We start from the raw sequence: 18,304 nt of genomic DNA on the forward strand, positions 1-18,304 counted from the left end.
TGTGTGCCTCTCTATTCTCCTGGAGCTCAATAGGTACTAAATGTTGCTTATTGGAAAACCACTTTACTATACATCCAATACTCTGGATATTGTGAACATTTCTGCTGTTTGCGGCCTGCACAGGGCGTAGCTAAAGCCTCATGGGCCCTCAGTTCTTTGTGGCCAGGGACAGGGATGTACATAGCCTTCATGCTGCCCGAGGCAAGAATTGAAACTTGTTTTAGCTTAAACTGACTTGCGAAAAGGAAGACAAAAAGAGTCATCATTTCCTCAGCAAACTTGTAATAGCTCACTATAGAGTGCGATGAATACATTCGTTTGCAGCAAAAGATGTTACGTAAATAACTATTTCTAAGCCTCCACATAGTTTGGCTTCTATGTACTGCTGTTGAGGTTGCGACGGAATATCTTTACCAGTTACACAGACAGAGGAAGCAAAGATGGAGATTATCCAAATGTTATAACACATTTTCAGGAAGTAACTTACACAAGTCACTTCCCTAACAGCCTAATGCATAGAAGAGAGACGTTTCTCCTTGTGCTGCTTTCTGAGATGTCACAGTAATGGAAGCAGCGTGTAAGTAATACTGTAATTCAATGTGATTTCAGGTCTTATTTTAATGAATTCTATGACCAGCTGCATCCCCCTCCTCCTCTCCACACCTCTCCCCTCCTCTCTGTTATCTTTTTACTGTTTTATATTAGATTGCTTTTTTGTAATGTAAGGTTTCTGCACTTTTACAGGAAGAGTGCAGGTAAGGAAAGTGGAAGCATAGGTTGCTAAAAGACATAATGCATTACAATCATTCATATGTTCATATGTAGTGTTGGGCGCGAATATTAGTCGCGAATATCGGCACTTCGAGAATTCACGAATATATAGAATATAGTGACATATATATTCTTTTTTTTGAATATTCTAGATTATTATTATCGGGAAGGAGGGTTTCTTGGAATGCTGATTCCTGATTAGTGCCATATGTTAATGTGCTGCCAATCCTCTCATGACCAGGCTGATGCAGTCACCTAAATCATCATTTCTGTGCAGCAGGTTGTGCTGTATAAACAGGGATCAGCTGCCCAGAATGTTTCTCAATGGAAATGATAGAGGTAGAGATCGCTCTTCCCCATAGAAAAGAGGTGATAGCTGCACGTAAATGCAGTTCTCACCTTCTCTGATGAGAAGGCAGTGTCCCTCATCATTGCTACTTGTAGTAGTGGAAATTTATTTTAATCTTAATTAATATTTATTGAAACTTCAACATGTATGAATCAAAAGTATTTTTATGTTACTGTTTGTTGCTATGTTTCATTATTTTGCAAGCAGTAACATAGCAAAGTGGCAAGATAACTAAGTCAAACATCCATCCACTTCAGACTATTCTCATGCAATGCTGATCTAGAGGGAGGCAAAAACTCCCAAAGAGGAAGAAGCACACATTGTGTCGGGTCCATCTACCAGCAACAAGGTGGCTTCCAACAGAGGCAAGTCTGATAGTGTAGGGACCATATGTTGGAAGCCACATTGTTGCTAAAAGATGGGCCAGACACAATTTTGATAAAAAAATATGTGCAAAGAGCTTTTAATTTTCATATAGTAAGTGAAGCAGTAATGCAATTTACATGTCTTCATGTTTCCAGTGTTTGCATGTGTGCTGCAACTTGTAGTCCTTATATTCTATTTTACCTACCCTGCCTCCTCCATCACTGTATATACAGATCAGGAAGTTGCCGGGGATGAGTACATAAACAAGTGTTTGGGGTAAGCATACTGTATCAGCTCAGTAGTGAGGCTAAAATTAAAACTTCTAGAAGATGTATTCCCTCTGTAACTACGGCTAATAAGGCAGTCCAAGTTGCAAGAGAAATCAGCAATAAAAATGTAAAATTATGGAAAGAAAGGGATGCAAATGAGCTCTTAACAAGCTCTGCCTCTGATGCCACCAGATGTAAGGCAGCTATCCTATAAGTCAATGTTCAATCTTTTAAATCAGCTTTAAGATATGACTTTGATATTAAATAAGCCAGTATCTCATCTGCAGACAGCTGTTTCAGGTTGATTGCCCCTCATCAGTACAGAGCAGAGAGTACTGGCTTAATTGGGTGAGATGCCTAAGTTAGGATTTGGGGGGTACTACCTCTCCTTGGGGAGAGAGACTCTTAGTCGGCTTGAGGAGACCTATAGGCCATACATGCTCCTCTGGAATTCTGTGAAGAAAGGGATTCAAAAGAGCTCTTAACAAGCTCCGCCTCTGATGCCATCAGACGTAAGGTAGTTATCCTGTAAGTCAATGTTTCACATGACTCGGATATTAAAAGTGGTCTGGTCATTAAGGGTGTTTAAGCTAGGGGGGCTGACCCCCTGACCCCCTAGCTTAAACACCCTTAATAACCAGACCACTTTTTACACTTCTGCACTGCACTACTTTCACCGTTTATCGCTCGGTCATGCAATTTACCACCCAAATGAATTTACCTCCTTTTCTTCTCACTAATAGAGCTTTCATTTGGTGGTATTTCATTGCTGCTGAAATTTTAACTTTTTTTGTTATTAATCAAAATTTACTGACATTTTTGCAAAAAAATTACATTTTTCACTTTCAGTTGTAAATTTTTTCAAAAAAACAACATCTATATATACATTTTTCTCTAAATTTATTGTTCTACATGTCTTTGAAAGAAAAAAATGTTTGGGTAAAAAAAATGGTTTGGGTAAAAGTTATAGCGTTTACAAACTATGGTACAAAAATGTGAATTTCAACTTTTTGAAGCAGCTCTGACTTTCTGAGCACCTGTCATTTTTCCTGAGGTTCTACAATGCCCAGACAGTAGAAAAACCCCACAAATGACCCCATTTCATAAAGTAGACACCCCAAGGTATTCACTGATGGGCATAGTAAGTTCATAGAACTTCTTATTTTTTGTCACAAGTTAGCAGAAAATGCAGATTTTTTTTTTCCTTACAAAGTCTCATATTCCACTAACTTGTGACAAAAATAAAAACTTCCATGAACTCACTATGCCCATCACAAAATACCTTGGGGTGTCTTCTTTCCAAAATGGGGTCACTTGTGGGGTAGTTATGCTGCCCTGGCATTTTAGGGGCCCTAATGTGCGAGAAGTAGTTTGAAATCTAAATGTGTAAAAAATGGCCTGTGAAATCCTAAAGGTGTTCTTTGGAATGTGTGCCCCTTTGCCCACCTAGGCTGCAAAAAAGTGTCACACATGTGGTATCGCCGTACTCAGGAGAATTTGGGCAATGTGTTTTGGGGTGTCATTTTACATATACCCATGCTGGGTGAGATAAATATCTCAGTCAAATGCCAACTTTGTATAAAAAAAATGGGAAAAGTTGTCTTTTGCCGAGATATTTCTCTCACCCAGCATGGGTATATGTAAAATTACTAAAACACAGTCATAAATGAAGTCTGTTGGGTTATACACGAAATCTTATATGTAACAGTCTCTCCTAAGGGTTAATTTACCCAAATAGTGTCCCAGGAGGGGATAATGTACATGAAAAACTCGATCCGATGATCAGAAGATAGTCACTTATATCATTTGAGGTTTGGTTGCCACTTCTCCTAATCGCAGTAATACCGCTAATAAAAGTCGCTGCCTAATTGCAGAAATTGCAGAAATAAACCGGAATAGTTTTTACTCACTGTTTTGGGTGGTACCGGTTTTGTTAAATCACTCGTGGCGTCCCACGTGTAGTGAAAATCTTTATAGGCTGCGGTATGATGCGGTTTTAAATTACTGCAACGATGGTGGAGAAACTTTCGGGATCCTCTGTGATTATATGTAGCTGAGCTGTCTTGGAGATCACCTGGAAACAAATACCTTTTGCGCCGTTTGTTTGTGGTACGCAGGGTTAGTTTTCACCAGGAGGAAGGATCTCAGCGAAAAATGACAGGTATCCAGCTTTTCTTTGTAACGAAACAGATTCACCGATCCCTTTCTTGAAGCGCTTATTCTCCTCCGGTGCTGTACTTTTATCTCATGGGATAATTACCATACGCGTTTCGGAGTGGGCTACGACTCCTTCTTCAGTGGTTGAATTTCCCATGGAAATGATCAGTCTCATTTTCTATTTCATTAAGAACCCTATAATGAATGGAGCAAACCCAATAGAGGGAAGAAAATATGTACATACGGACGCAAAAAGTAAATCGGTAAAATACCCACGTCAAGAGACTAGTGAAGAAATGATAGCCTTTAGACAAGCAGTGGAATTTGATATTAGGAAAATAAAAACAAATAAAAATAGAGAAAATAATTTATCAAAAACAGAGATACAGGCAATAAAACAACTACAAAAAGACCAGAAAATAATAATACATCCAGCTGATAAGGGTGGAGCTATTGTAGTGTGGGATGTGGATAACTATAATAAAGAATGTGTCAGACAATTATCTGATACAACCACGTATAAACGTTTACGTACTGACCCCACTACAGTGTTCCACAAACAACTAATAAATCTATGTGAAGAAGGCCTGCGATTAGGTATCCTATCCCAACAGGAATACCATTATATCACCAATAGCCAATGTAGATTGCCAGTATTCTATTGCATTCCTAAATTGCACAAAGATCCGATAAATCCGCCAGGACGGCCAATAATTTCCGGCATAGGCTCTCTTACAGCAAACCTTTCACACTATATAGACAAATTGTTGCAGCCAGTAGTTAAAACAATTGGATCCTATATAAAAGATACAACTTCTATAATACAAATAATAGAAAAATTACAGTACAATCCTGAATGGATTATAGGGACATTAGACGTACAGTCCCTGTATACAGTGATAAATCATAAACAGGGTATAGAAGCTATGGGACAACAATTACAAGAAAACAACTAATTACCCATGGAACAGATCCAATATCACAGTCACACAATATATTTTGGACCACAATTATTTCTGGTTTAATTCAGATATACAGGTCCTTCTCAAAAAATTAGCATATTGTGATAAAGTTCATTATTTTCGGTAATGTACTGATAAACATTAGACTTTCATATATTTTAGATTCATTACACACCAACTGAAGTAGTTCAAGCCTTTTATTGTTTTAATATTGATGATTTTGGCATACAGCTCATGAAAACCCAAATTTCCTATCTCAAATAATTAGCATATTTCATCCGACCAATAAAAGAAAAGTGTTTTTAATACAAAAAAAGTCAACCTTCATATAATTATGTTCAGTTATGCACTCAATACTTGGTCGGGAATCCTTTTGCAGAAATGACTGCTTCAATGCGGCGTGGCATGGAGGCAATCAGCCTGTGGCACTGCTGAGGTGTTATGGAGGCCCAGGATGCTTCGATAGCGGCCTTAAGCTCATCCAGAGTGTTGGGTCTTGCGTCTCTCAACTTTCTCTTCCCAATATCCCACAGATTCTCTATGGGGTTCAGGTCAGAAGAGTTGGCAGGCCAATTGAGCACAGTAATACCATGGTCAGTAAACCATTTACCAGTGGTGTTGGCACTGTGAGCAGGTGCCAGGTCGTGCTGAAAAATGAAATCTTCATCTCCATAAAGCTTTTCAGCAGATGGAAGCATGAAGTGCTCCAAAATCTCCTGATAGCTAGCTGCATTGACCCTGCCCTTGATAAAACACAGCGGACCAACACCAGCAGCTGACATGGCACCCCAGACCATCACTGACTGTGGGTACTTGACACTGGACTTCAGGCATTTTGGCATTTCCCTCTCCCCAGTCTTCCTCCAGACTCTGGCACCTTGATTTCTGAATGACATGCAAAATTTGCTTTCATCCGAAAAAAGTACTTTGGACCACTGAGCAACAGTCCAGTGCTGCTTCTCTGTAGCCCAGGTCAGGCGCATCTGCCGCTGTTTCTGGTTCAAAAGTGGCTTGACCTGGGGAATGCGGCACCTGTAGCCCATTTCCTGCACACGCCTGTACACGGTGGCTCTGGATGTTTCTACTCCAGACTCAGTCCACTGCTTCCGCAGGTCCCCCCAAGGTCTGGAATCGGTCCTTCTCCACAATCTTCCTCAGGGTCCGGTCACCTCTTCTCGTTGTGCAGCGTTTTCTGCCACACTTTTTCCTTCCCACAGACTTCCCACTGAGGTGCCTTGATACAGCACTCTGGGAACAGCCTATTCGTTCAGAAATTTCTTTCTTTGTCTTACCCTCTTGCTTGAGGGTGTCAATGATGGCCTTCTGGACAGCAGTCAGGTCGGCAGTCTTACCCATGATAGCGGTTTTGAGTAATGAACCAGGCTGGGAGTTTTTAAAAGCCTCAGGAATCTTTTGCAGGTGTTTAGAGTTAATTAGTTGATTCAGATGATTAGGTTAATAGCTCGTTTAGAGAACCTTTTCATGATATGCTAATTTTTTTAGATAAGAATTTTGGGTTTTCATGAGCTGTGGCCAAAATCATCAATATTAAAACAATAAAAGGCTTGAACTACTTCAGTTGGTGTGTAAGGAATCTAAAATATATGAAAGTCTAATGTTTATCAGTACATTACAGAAAATAATGAACTTTATCACAATATGCTAATTTTTTGAGAAGGACCTGTATATCTGCAGATATGTGGCACTGCAATGGGCACCAGGTTTGACCCCAGCTACGCCAATTTATTTATGGCGAATTGGGAGCAAAAAACTATTGACCCTAAGCTGGGGACAGACCTGGTGCTCTGGAAGAGGTACATAGACGATGTCCTCTTCATATGGAAGGGTGATCAGGAATCATTGGACAAATTTTTGGAGGACATCAACAAAAACGATTGCAATTTACGGTTTGCAGGGAAGACTAGCCAAACGATGGTTGAATTTTTGGACTTGCAAATTAAAATAGAAGAGAACAAATTAGTCTGTAATACATATCGCAAGCCAACCACAAAAAACTGCTATATTTTATATAATAGCTGTCATTTACCTCAATGGCTCCTAAACATACCAATGGGACAGTTTAGGCGGATTAGGAGAAATTGCTCAAAATTAGAGGACTTTGAGGAAGAAGCTGTAACATTGAAAAATGATTTTTTTGGAAAAACAATATCCTGTAAAAATTCTGGAGACAGCTATAGATACAGTCAGACAAATGGATCGAAAGTCTTTTTTCGATATAAAAACTAAAAAGGAACAAAAAGATGGAAACACAAGAATGATTTTACCTTTTAATACGCACCATAAAAAAGTAATATATATAATCAATAAGCATTGGCACATTATAAATAAAGATAAAGTAATAGGCCACTTAATTCCACAATTTCCTCAGATTACTTTTACTAAAGCACCAAATTTAGCACTTATGGTAGCACCTACAATTCCAAAAAGAAATAAAAGCAAGGTCGGTCTGTCCATACAAGAATGGACAAACACCACAGTTTTTCTTCGGTGCGGCAAATGTATGGGGTGCAAGAATACCACATTCCCCAAAAAAACATTGATAGTAAAATCCATGACAAATACACATGAACACACGATCAAAGACTTCCTCACGTGTAACTCTAATAGCGTTATTTATATTTTACAATACCCCTGCAAAAGACAGTATGTGGGGAGAACCAAAAGACAACTCAAAGTCCGTATAGCCGAACATATTTCGAACATGAAGAAGGGTTATGAAAAACATACTTTGTCTAACCACTTCAAAACCATGCATAACCAAACATATTTGGAAAATTCAACTCGTAATTAATAAAATATAGTTGTTTGACATAATTAAAATTTTTATACATTTTATTATTTTTTTATATATTATGTATATTCTATATATTTCATATATTTATTGTATAGAATTATTGTATGTCTGTAGGATCTAAAGGAATGCACAGCAGTATCAATATGGATAGAGAATTGAAATATAGCAAAAACGCAATAATGAATATTTACCTTATCATATAAAAACCGAAGATTTATCGCATGACGGGCGGCATATATATTTTCATCCTCTACCCACTATTTCGCATCATTAACACTATAAAATATGGAATCTATATGATATAGACTCTGAGTTGGTTTACAATCTAGCATTTATAAAGTTAGACAAACGCAATTTTGATTGATATGTTCATGACGCTCGTTTAGTTTTATTTTAAATATTTTACTATATATTGGTAATGTAAAGTGATATATATATCATAGTGATTTAATAAATTTTTAATATAAGAAATAAATGTTTTTAAGATATACAGCCTGTTATCATGAACCTTAAAAGGAAATTCACGTCACTTCCTATACACAGCATGAGCCAATCAACTAAGACCACACCTGTTCAGGTATATAAAGACTGATCATTTCCATGGGAAATTCAACCACTGAAGAAGGAGTCGTAGCCCACTCCGAAACGCGTATGGTAATTAATCCCATGAGATAAAAGTACAGCACCGGAGGAGAATAAGCGCTTCAAGAAAGGGATTGGTGAATCTGTTTCGTTACAAAGAAAAGCTGGATACCTGTCATTTTTCGCTGAGATCCTTCCTCCTGGTGAAAACTAACCCTGCGTACCACAAACAAACGGCGCAGAAGGTATTTGTTTCCAGGTGATCTCCAAGACAGCTCAGCTACATATAATCACGAGGATCCCGAAAGTTTCTCCACCATCGTTGCAGTAATTTAAAACCGCATCATACCGTAGCCTATAAAGATTTTCACTACACGTGGGACGCCACGAGTGATTTAACAAAACCGGTACCACCCAAAACAGTGAGTAAAAACTATTCCGGTTTATTTCTGCAATTTCTGCAATTAGGCAGCGACTTTTATTAGCGGTATTACTGCAATTAGGAGAAGTGGCAACCAAACCTCAAATGATATAAGTGACTATCTTCTGATCATCGGATCGAGTTTTTCATGTACATTATCCCCTCCTGGGACACTATTTGGGTCAATTAACCCTTAGGAGAGACTGTTACATATAAGATTTTGTGTAAAAACCCAACAGACTTCATTTATGACTGTGTTTTAGAAATTTTATAATTTTAGTGTATATGTTTTAGCATGTTTTAAACATTATATGTCACAACAATTAAGAATAAATATATATCTTTATACCAACTCTCCGCGTGGTATCAAGTGGTGGTGTGCCCTACTATTTTACATTTTCTTTCAATTATTTTAGAGGATTGGGTGAATCCTCTCCGCAGGAGCACCCATATAATTCTTGAGCAGTAGGTGAGCCCTCTCTAAACATTTGAATTTTAATATGTAAAATTACACCCCAAAACACATTGCCCAACTTCTCCTGAGTACAGCGATACCACATGTGTGACCCTTTTTTGCATCCTAGGTGGGCAAAGGGGCCCACATTCCAAAGAACACCTTAAGGATTTCACAGGCCATTTTTTACACATTTTGATTTCAAACTACTTCTCACACATTAGGGCCCCTAAAATGCCAGGGCAGTATAACTACCCCACAAGTGACCCCATTTTGAAAAGAAGACACCCCAAGGTATTCCGTGAGGGGCAAAGCGAGTTCCTAGAATTTTTTATTTTTTGTCACAAGTTAGCGGAATATAAGACTTTGTAAGAAAAAATAAAATAAAAATCATTTTCCGCTAACTTGTGACAAAAAAAAAAAATTCTAGGAACTCGCCATGCCCCTCACGGAATACCTTGGGGTGTCTTCTTTCCAAAATGGGGTCACTTGTAGGGTAGTTATACTGCCCTGGCATTTTAGGGGCCCTAATGCGTGAGAAGTAGTTTGAAATCAAAATGTGTAAAAAATGCCCTGTGAAATCCTAAAGGTGCTCTTTGGAATTTGTGCCCCTTTGCCCACCTAGGCTGCAAAAAAGTGTCACACATGTGGTATCACCGTACTCAGGAGAAGTTGGGAAATGTGTTTTGGGGTATCTCGGCAAAATACAACTTTTCCCATTTTTTTACACAAAGTTGGCATTTGACCAAGATATTTATCTCACCCAGCATGGGTATATGTAAAAAGACACCCAAAACACATTGCCCTACTTCTCCTGAGTACGGCGATACCACATGTGTGACACTTTTTTGCAGCCTACATGCGCAAACGGGCCCAAATTCTTTTTAGGAGGGCATTTTTAGACATTTGGATTCCAGACTTCTTCTCACGCTTTTGGGCCCCTAAAATGCCAGGGCAGTATAAATACCCCACATGTGACCCCATATTGGAAAGAAGACACCATAAGGTATTCAATGAGGGGCATGGCGAGTTCATGGAAGATTTTTTGGGTGGCACAAGCTAGCGGAAATTGATTTTTTTATTTTTTTTCTCACAAAGTCTCCCTTTCCGCTAACTTGGGACAAAAAGTTAAATCTTTCATGGCCTCAATATGCCCCTCAGCGAATACCTTGGGGTGTCTACTTTCCAAAATGGGGTCACATGTGGGGTATTTATACTGCCCTGGCATTTTAGGGGCCCTAAAGCGTGAGATGAAGTCTGGAATATAAATGTCTAAAAAAATTTACGCATTTGGATTCCGTGAGGGGTATGGTGAGTTCATGTGAGATTTTATTTTTTGACACAAGTTAGTGGAATATGAGACTTTGCAAGAAAAAAAAAATACAAAGAAAATATAAAAAAATCAATTTCCGCTAACTTGTGCCCAAAAAATTTCTAAATGGAGCCTTACAGGGGGGTGATCAATGACAGGGGGTGATCAGGGACTGTATATGGGGTGATCACCCCCCTGTCATTGATCACCCCCCTGTAAGGCTCCATTCAGACGTCCGTATGTGTTTTGCGGATCCGATCCATGGATCCGTGGATCCGTAAAACACATACTGACGTCTGAATGGAGCCTTACAGGGGGGTGATCAATGACGGGGGTGATCAATGACAGGGGATGATCAATGACAAGGGGTGATCAGGGAGTCTATATGGGGTGATCAGGGGTTAATAAGTGACGGGGGGTGTAGTGTAGTGGTGTTTGATGCTACTTATTACTGAGCTACCTGTGTCCTCTGGTGGTCGATCCAAGCAAAAGGGACCACCAGAGGACCAGGTAGCAGGTATATTAGACGCTGTTATCAAAACAGCGTCTAATATACCTGTTAGGGGTTAAAAAAATCGCATCTACAGCCTGCCAGCGAACGATCGCTGCTGGCAGGCTGTAGATCAGCTCGCTTACCTGCAGTTCCTGTGAACACAGGCGCGCGCATTCACAGGAAGTCTCGCGTCTCGCGAGATGACGCACCGATGCGTCACTCTGCCTGAGACAGCCGCCTCTGGACCGCGATCCTGCGTTAGGCGGTCCGGAGGCGGTTAAATAAGACAGCACCTCATCTGCAGACATCATTGGGGTGATTGCCCCTCATCAGTGCAGAGCAGAGAGAATGGACTTAACTGGATGAGAGGCCTAAGTCAGGATTTGGGGGGGTACTTTCTCTCTATGACATAGGCGCTCTCTCCCCAAGGAAAGATAGTACCCCCTTAATCCTGACTTGGCCACTCACCCAGTTAAGCCAGTACTCTCTGCTCTGACCTGATGAGGGGCAATCACCCCAAAACAACTGTCTGCAGATGAGGTGCTGGCTTATTTGATATCCGAGTGATGTCTCAAGGCCTAGTTAAAGGGTTAAACATTGAATTATAGGATAGCTGCCTTACATCTGGTGACATTAGAGGCGGAGCTTGTTAAGAGCTCATTTGCATCCCTTTATTCCCAGAATTTCAGAGGAACATGTACAGTATGCTGACGCCAACAAAAAAATATAATGTTATCCTCTACCTCCTCTCCCCCCCAAAAAAGTCTTGTGTGATCTTAAAAAAAAAGAAACCAGCCACACCACAAAGACACTTACCATAAACTGTATATCCCCCTATAACTACCCTTATGGAAAGTAGAAATAATTCTTTAAAAGTATTTTGTTGTGTATAAAAATAGACTATTTTCTCCCATTTTCACATTTTCCCGGGTATGAAAGAAAAAAACTAAAAAGCCATGTATTACTGAAACAGGTGCACAAATATTTAAATATTGAATTATAAAAAAATTAAATAAGTTAAGGCTTTCAAAGACGCATGCACTAAAACTAACAAACAAAAAACAACAGAAAATGTGTCTGATCAAGAAGGGCAGAAAATGGCTAGAAGAGGCCAGAGAAAATGATGATGTATGGAGTTAATATGTACCTTTAAGGGCGGGTTCACATCACCATTATGGATTCCGTTTTTGTTTTCTGTTATAACATGGTTATAACGGAAAATAACGGAATCCATAAGATGGAAGTCAAAACGGAAGCCTATAAGAGGCATTCAGTTTTGCTTTCCGTCATAATAGAAATCTATGGGAATCATAATGGATCCTTCTTGTTCCCATTATGCAAGACGGAAAACAAAGTCCTGTTGACAGGACTTTATTTTCCTTTCTGCATAACAGAAACAGGACGGATCCGTTATGATTGCCATAGACTTCTATTATGACGGAAAGCAAAACGGAATGCCTTTTAAAGGCTTCCGTTTTGACTTCCGTCATAATACAAGTCTATGGGCAGCATAACAGGACTGGACTCCTGCCTAATGGAAACCAGGACGGATCCGTGATGCTGCCCATAGACTTGTATTATTGCAACACGCCAGACCTGCAGGGTATAGCGAAGTGAGGTCACGGTTATGGGCAATCGAGGGTTACTCACTGTATTGGAGAACCCTGGGCAGGCACGTGGCAGTGAAGGAGAGGTAGACACGGTTCCTCTGGGGCACACTCTGGATGAAGGGACCAGGCCTGATGGTGGATGAGGTGCCCTGGATGTTACGGGTATTTTGAGTGCCTGGGGCAAGGTCCCTTTAAGGTTCGTGACGCCAGTGCCTTTGACGGTGGCACACCGGTTGATAGTTGGAATAATTGAGGTACACAGGTAGTATAGTGAACCAAACGTTGCTTTACTAAACAGTCCAACTTTGTACATCAGATGGTAACACAGTCTCTTAGTTCACAGCTTCACAAGTAGGCTTACTCCACAAAATGGCAGGTATTGGTTATGCAAGATACTCAGAGGGTAAATCCACAATGCACTCAGAATCAGGTTGTACCTTTCCTCAGAAATAGCGTACACTGTTCTTTCTAGAACTCCTGTCTGGCTTTCTATCCCAAGGCCCGGATGCCTAAATGGTGGCTTAATTCCTTGGTAAATATCTCTTCCTCAGGTATTAATTAAATCCTTGCTTTACTTTCTAATGCATCTGCCCATCAGGGTTACTTATCTTTCCCTGGGATTTCCTTACTTGTCTGGTGAATGACTGTGGGTTTCTCCCAGGAGGTTCTGTCCTGCTACTGGGGTGACTTCAGAGCTAACTAAGGCTCTCTTGGCTTCAGGCAGGCTAGGTCTCCTCACTAGCCTCCTGGTCATAGCTAGCAGCCAGGGCTATCAAGCTGCATGTCAGGAGGAGGCCCTCTAACTTCTGTCTTCTCAGACTCCTGACTCTGCACTAACTCTCCCTGTCTAGGCCTGGACATTTATACTAGGGGCTCCCTATCTCCCTCTAGTGTCTGGGATGTCTAACTACACCCAACTAGGCCTGCTATTGCATCATACAGGGGAACATTGCATATAAAAACACATTAGAAAATACATTAAATGCACAATTAAATATAACATTTCTGTCCCTTGTGAGTAGAAGTAACGCGCACACCAATTGACCCTTGTGTAGTGCCCACCCCTACCTCCTACCTAGTGGGACACTACATAATGAAGGATCAAAACGGAATGCCTCTTAAAGGCTTCCGTTTTGACTTACGTCTTATGGATTCCGTTATTTTCCATTATAACCATGTTATAATGGAAAACTAAAACGGAATCCATAACGTTAATGTGAACCCGCCCTAAGGGCTCTTTCACACCTGCGTTCTTTTCTTCCAGAGTTCCGTCGTCGGGACTCTATGCCGGAAGAATCCTGATCAGGATTATCCTAATGCATTCTGAATGGAGTGAAATCCGTTCAGGATGCATCAGGATGTCTTCAGTTCCGGACCGGAACGTTTTTGGGCCGGAGAAAATACCGCAGCATGCTGCGCTTTTTGCTCCGGCCAAAAATCCTGAACACTTGCCGCAAGGCCGGATCCGGAATTAATGCCCATTGAAAGGCATTAATCCGGATCCGGGCTTAAGCTAAATGTCGTTTCGGCGCATTGCCGGATCCGACGTTTAGCTTTTTCTGAATGGTTACCATGGCTGCCGGGACGCTAAAGTCCTGGCAGCCATGGTAAAGTGTAGTGGGGAGCGGGGGAGCAGCATACTTACCGTCCGTGCGGCTCCCGGGGCGCTCCAGAGTGACGTCAGGGCGCCCCACGCGCATGGATCACGTGATCGCATGGAAACGTCATCCATGCGCATGGGGCGCTCTGACGTCATTCTGGAGCGCCCCGGGAGCCGCACGGACTGTAAGTATGCCGCTCCCCCGCTCCCCGCTCCTACTATGGCAACCAGGACTTTAATAGCGTCCTGGCTGCCATAGTAACACTGAACGCATTTTGAAGACGGATCCGTCTTCAAATGTTTTCAGTTCACTTGCGTTTTTCCGGATGCGGCGTGTAATTCCGGAAAATGGAGTACACGCCGGATCCGGACAACGCAAGTGTGAAAGAGGCCTAAGAATGTCTATTTAATTCTATTCAGCTATGTTTGAAGATGTTTAAAGCATTATGTAACGATAACCCCACTGTAAAGTATTCAGTATCAAAGTAAAAGGATGCAAAACTTCTGGATTGCACCCTGAACCCCTTTGCAGACATATGGACATTCCTGCTGAGATTCTTGGTAGACAGAAGTTGAGAGGAGCAGACTGATGATCCTAATTGTACTCAATAGACAGATGATATCAGATGATATATGGTAGTGTTGAGCGCACCCGCGCACCAAACTGCAAAGTTTGGGCCCGTACCAAACTTTGCAAGTTCAGGTACCTGGACCCAAGCCCGAACTTTGTCACAAAAGTTCAGGTTTGGTATTTGGGCATTTAATAAAGATTGTTGAAAAGCTGCAGAGCAGCCAACCAACAGGCTTTTAAGTTGTGGGCACTTAGAAGCCATCACAGCCATGCCTAGTAATGGCATGGCTGTGATTGGCCGATGCATCATGTGACCCAGCCTATATACAAGCTGGATCACGTGTAGCCCCGCCCATCAGCTCTGAGTAGTGCAGGGACAGGGAGCAGCTGAAGTCAGGGAGAGTGTTAGGAATCTCATCTGGCTATTTATTCTGTGGGTGACCTAAAGTGATTTTTTGAGGGTGCAATACACCAGATTTGCACCCCAGACACAGAAATAACATACTTAATCTGTCGGTTAATTCTGTGGGTGACATAAACCCATTTTTGGTGTCAGACGACAGGGAAATACAATAGTTAATCTGTTCAATGCGTAAAAGAGACTCAATTTTTGGTGTCAGATACATCTACATTGCATCTGTGACAGGGAGATACAATAGTTAATCTGTGTGAATTCTGTGGGTGACCTCAAAGAATGAGGAGAGCCTCAAATAAGGGATGTGGCCCTGGTAGTGGGGCTGATGGTGTTGGTGGTGCTTCTGCTGCAGAGAGAGGATGTGGTCGATCTGTGTCATCTATGCTCCCAAATGAAACACCTTCCTCAGGCGCACGCAGGCGACAGCACATTCTGCATCATTTTGTATGCCCGAATACTGGTGTATGAATGGAGAGGCCAGAACAAGTACAGGCGATAGTAGATTGGGTTGCTGACAGTGCCTTCAGTTCCTTCACATTTTCTCCCACCCCGTCCTCTGCTGAAAGTGCAGAGTTGGCACCTGCAGCTCATGGGCATCTGTTTTCTACCTCATCCCCTTGTAAATCAGCCAATCAGTCTGAGCCCCAAATCATGAAGCAGTCACTTATGCTTTTTGATGACTCTGCTGGTGGGGTTTCCATGGGACATCCACCTAGCCCTGCCCCAGGCACTGATGCCCAACCACTTATGTTTGAGGATGTGATGTGGGAAGACCACTGCAGCACGTCTCTGATGATGATGACAAAATACAGGTGCCAACTGCTGCGGCTTTCTGCAGTGTGCAGACCGGCCAGGAGGGCAGGGGTGAGGAGTGGGTGGAAGATGATGTGGTCCTAGACCCAACATGGAATCAAGGTCATGCGAATGACGTGTGCAATGCAGAGAAAGAGGGAGGGTGCAAAAGCAGAGCAGCCAACCCCTAGCCAGTACACCTGCTACTGCCCATCGCACCCAGGGACTTGGGAACACCAAAGCCAGAGCAAAGGAGTTCCCTGGCATGGCAGTTCTTTGTGACAAGATGCGAATGGTTTGCACGTTGTGCAGTCAGAGCCTGAAGCGAGGCATAAATGTTCTAAACCTGAGCACAACCTGCATGACCAGGCATCTACATGCGAAGCACAAACTGCAGTGGAGTACACACCTGAAAAACCACTTCTGCTGCGGTCTCAGCTTCTTCCTCCCCGCAAACAGAGGATGTGACAGCACCACCACCACCAGAAGTGTCACCGAGAATCTTCACACTGTCCCATGGAAGCGTTCAACTGTCCATCCCCCAAACACTGGAGAGAAAGAGGAAGTATCCCCCCTACCCACCCGCGATCCCTGGCCCTGAGTGCCAGCATTTCAAAACTGCTGGCCTTTGAAATGTTGCCATTACATCTGGTGGAGGCTGACAGTTTAAAAAAATGTCATGATGGCAGCTGTCCCACGGTAAGTGGTTCCCAGCCGCCACTACTTTTCCAGATGGGACATCCCTGCTCTGTATGAACAAGTGGCGGAAAAAATCAGGTTTGCGCGGCGCAACGCCATCAGTGGCAAGGCCCACATAAGCACTGACACATTGACCAGTTAGTACAGGCAGGGACGTTATATCTCCCTAACTGCACACTGGGTAAATGCAGTGGCAACTGGGCCTGAGGCAGACAGTGGTTTGGCACATGTCCTACCGCCACTGAGGATTGCTGGGCGTTTCTCGTTGCCTCCTGTTGCCTCCTCCGGTCAGCTTAACACCTGCACTAGCAGCTTCAGCACAAACAACAGCAGGCTGTTCTGAAACTCATCTGTTTGGGGGAATTTCCCCCACACCGCGCAGGAGCTGTGGGCGGGCATCGAAGAACAGACCGATGAGTTGAACCTTAAACCCGCCTGGTGGTGTGCGATAACGGGTGAAATCTCATAGCAGCTCTGGGCCTAGCTGGTTTTACACACATCCCTTGCCTGGTGCTGAATATGGTGGTGCAGAGGTTCCTGAAAAATTAATCCGATATGTCAGAGCTCCTGCAAAAAGTGTGGGCCGTCTCTGTGCTCGCCTGTCTGCGCTGCAGCATAACTTCAGCCTTCCCGCTCACCGCCTCATACGTGACGTACCCACAAGGTGGAACTTCACCTTGCACATGCTTCAGAGACTGTGCAAACAGCAGCAGGAGATAGTGGAGTTTCACCTGCAGCACGCACAGTTGCTCTGCAGAACAGCACCACTTCACAGTGGGCCTACATGCGGGATGTGTGTGCCGTGTTGCGCTGTTTCAAATACTCCACCAACAAGGCCAGCAGTGATGGTGCCATCCTCAGCATAACTATCCCACTTCTATACCTCCTTGAAAAAACACATCAGGCGATGATGGATGAAGATTAGGGTTGAGCGAACCCGAACTGTAAAGTTCAGGTTCGTACTGAACTTTAGGATTTTTGGACCCCGGACCCGAACCCGAACTTTTCAGAAAAAGTTCGGGTTCGGTGTTTGGCTATTTTATGGTGCTTTTTGAAAGGCTGCAGAGCAGCCAATCAACAAGCGTTTAACTCTGTGCCCTTAGAAGCCATCACAGCCATACCTACTAATGGCATGGCTGTGATTGACCAGTGCAGCATGTGACCCAGCCTCTATATAAGCTGGAGTCACATAGCGCTGCACGTCACCAGTGATGGCCAGTTCGCAGTGTTCGCCAGCAAACACATGCGGGCTGTCATATTTAGTAAGCCCTTACCTGTGCCTGTGCCGCGAGCCGGTCTGAAATCAAATGCAGTCACCAGGAGCAAGCAGTTCCGAGAACAGCCCGATGAAGGCCCCCGGCGGCTGTTCTCGGAACTGCCTGCTCCCGGTGACCGCATGTCACGACCATGGTCATGGTCGTGACTCCTGTAACCGCATGCAGTTGCCTGCGGTCTTGGTTTTGTTGTCAATCACAGGTGAGGGCTAAAGTATGTTGCATGCGCTTCCACCTGGCAACCTGTCTTTATAGGTGTGCGTTTTATCCTTTGGTGTGCACGGGGTTTATATGTGTGTGTGTGCACTGTGTTGTTCCTTTCACTTGCGGTTGTCTGCGGCTACGTCGTGTCTCTGTACATGTGGTGGCAGTGTCTCGGCCCTCTGGCTGTT

At 42.8% G+C, this 18,304-nt stretch overlaps 1 protein-coding gene across 1 annotated transcript in view; it reads left to right on the forward strand.

Annotated features, from left to right (window-relative positions):
* The first annotated feature begins 507 nt into the window (after positions 1 to 507).
* Positions 508 to 18,304, forward strand: part of LOC122929124 (B-cell receptor CD22-like) — an 88,374-nt gene continuing 70,577 nt past the window's right edge. Inside the window, exon 1 of the mRNA XM_044282614.1 lies at positions 508 to 577. The gene's annotated coding sequence lies outside the window, so the exon portion shown is untranslated. The remainder of the gene's footprint in view (positions 578 to 18,304) is intronic.

This window comes from Bufo gargarizans, chromosome 2 (assembly GCF_014858855.1).
Source record: "Bufo gargarizans isolate SCDJY-AF-19 chromosome 2, ASM1485885v1, whole genome shotgun sequence".
In the NCBI taxonomy this organism is placed as follows: domain Eukaryota; kingdom Metazoa; phylum Chordata; class Amphibia; order Anura; family Bufonidae; genus Bufo; species Bufo gargarizans.